Here is a 2,500-nt window from a genome sequence, read left to right as displayed (position 1 = left end):
CCCATTGGAAAACGTTTGAACAATTTTGATTGTAAACATTATGTTAAATATTTTGAAGTTGTATCCTTGTTTTAGTGGAGGTTTCCTTTAAGGTTTCTTCACTCCTGTGTAGTGTCTTCATCAGTTGTGGAAACGTTGGATCTTTGAATTGTAACTCTTTAATTGAGCCATGAGCGCCATTTGAGTACACTTTGTGAAATTAGTTGTCGGTATTCCGAGACACGAGTGATCTTGAAGTTGGTAAGAAGAGGCGCTTATTGAAATTTACGTGCATCTAAGTAAAGGCATTTCTGGAAATATCTGCGTATACGTCTGTAACAAATGTTCGAAGTGGTTATAAAATATCATTTGTTTCGGAGAACATTGAGTTGTCAGGGTTTTTGCTCTTTTAAGTGTTTTTCGACGTGGAAATGAAAGGCACGTGTCAGACGGTGCTATAGTTTGGCACGCTAGACGCATATTATCGTTTTCGTCTCGTTTTCCACTATCCACACTCCGCAAACACTAGAAATTTCGCAAAGTGAAGGGAGCATCGAAAACAAGTTTTATATTTCTTTGCTTATGAGGCTTTTATGGGCCTTTCCACTGATAATGACGCCATCCTGGCCCGGGGGGCAAACACGGCTAAATTTACAGTAAATGTATGAAATTTTGGCCGATTTTCCCAAGTAGGATACAGGAGCTTGGACGATACATCTGTTAAATCTACTGGTCGCTTGTCCAGTGCGCGGAGGAACCTTATCAAGCAAGGATGGCACAGTCGGTTAGTGCGCGGCCTTGGTGCAAGAGGTCCTGAGTTCGATTCCCGGATCTCGCATCCTTGTTTCGACTTCTTTCCTTTCCGTGTAGCTAAATAGCTTTAAATACCCGTAAAACGGAGCACTGATGGAGAGGGGGGGAGTAAAATGTAAATGAAGCCTGAAAGGAAATGTTCGATTGTCACCTCACCTAACCTTCCTTAGCGCTTTTACCACGTCCCTTGTCACTATCAGTTGGCTTCAGGGACCAGTGACATTTGCAACCAACCTTCACATTATACACGGACACAGCAACCCACGTAAACGCCACCAAGGGTCTTGTTACATTTTAATATTCTGGCCAGTATATGATACTTCGGATGGTTTCGGGCAAGCTGGGCCGGAAGTGATGGTGAAATTCAAAACGAGACTGAAATGAACTTCTAGTGCGACTGGAAGGACTAAAAGTGCGACTGGACTGGAGCAGTACTGATGATTGGTGGAAGGGGGACGAAATGTGCACCAGTGGATCACGGAATTGGAATAAAGAGGGCTGATCTTGGGTCAAAACGACTTTGGCAACAAAGCTGACAGCATTGATGTACTAAAAACGAGGTACTCATTAAACATGTGGATACATGCATGCAGAATGAAGATCAACTTGGAGTATCCGGGAATTATTATTATTTTTTATACAAATTATTTTCTTTGCTGAACCTACGCATAACCGAAACACAGTATCTTTGAAAAAATTGCGAATGAAGGGGGCTATCTCATGCAAAATGATGCAATTTCACGACACTCAAAATGCCAAAAAATGTAGAATGGAACATTTCAGAAACCGTTCAAGACAGTAGAACATCATGAAATAAAATCTACGAAACCAAATAGATGCATGGATGACAAAAATTGAAAGCGATCGTGTTTCAGTGAAATTTAAAATCATATTAAGAATTTTTTCGATAAAGCAATTCTTTATTTCACTGTTAAGTTCCAAACTCTCGTGATAAACTTGTGACTAACAAAACATTTCCTCCAAACATTTCAAGATACTTTAAAGAGCTTTTAGTTGTCGTCTCAGTGACAAGTGCCGTTTGTAACTATTAGTGTTTTTTTTTAACGGAGGTAAGTAACAGTATTGCGTATTAAATGTCTTATTGTCAAGCTACTTATGAATTGCTTTGGTTAAAGGAAGGAGTTGCAAATGTTTTAAGTCAAAATATCCAGCAAGTTATCAGTGTCAGTAAGTTGCAAGTATTTATGCATTATGAAGAAGTTATTATTAAATTGTTTATTTTTATCCTCACTAATTCGTGGTATGAGGCATGAGAAGTTTTGTTTTGTTTTTAATTTTTGCTAATTATATTTTTCTGCCCTCGCGTCGTTGCGGGTTCAAGAGAAAACACGCTTCACATTACACTAATGGCATAAGTCATGATAAGTATAGGATAACCACAGGGACAAAATTTACACTTAATCCAATCAAGTAACAACTTTAACTCCTTCGTCTGTTCTTTGGATTTCTCCGAATTCTTTGTTGTACCGTAGGGCATTTAAACCAGATCAAATGTGGAACAGAACATGATCGCTAAATCACAAGACAGAGGTTTTTCTGTTTTTCCTGGTATTTAAGCTATCTCCATGGAACTTAAACGCAAGAGTCATGTAAAATCTATTCCCCGATTTTGTAGCTTAAATAAGAACCGGGTTTCCTTTTAGCGTTTTTAATTTAAGTTGTACAAAAACAGAACTTGTCAAACACA

Source organism: Montipora capricornis, chromosome 14 (genome assembly GCF_036669925.1).
Source record: "Montipora capricornis isolate CH-2021 chromosome 14, ASM3666992v2, whole genome shotgun sequence".
In the NCBI taxonomy this organism is placed as follows: domain Eukaryota; kingdom Metazoa; phylum Cnidaria; class Anthozoa; order Scleractinia; family Acroporidae; genus Montipora; species Montipora capricornis.
Note: the sequence above shows the minus strand (reverse complement) of the source record.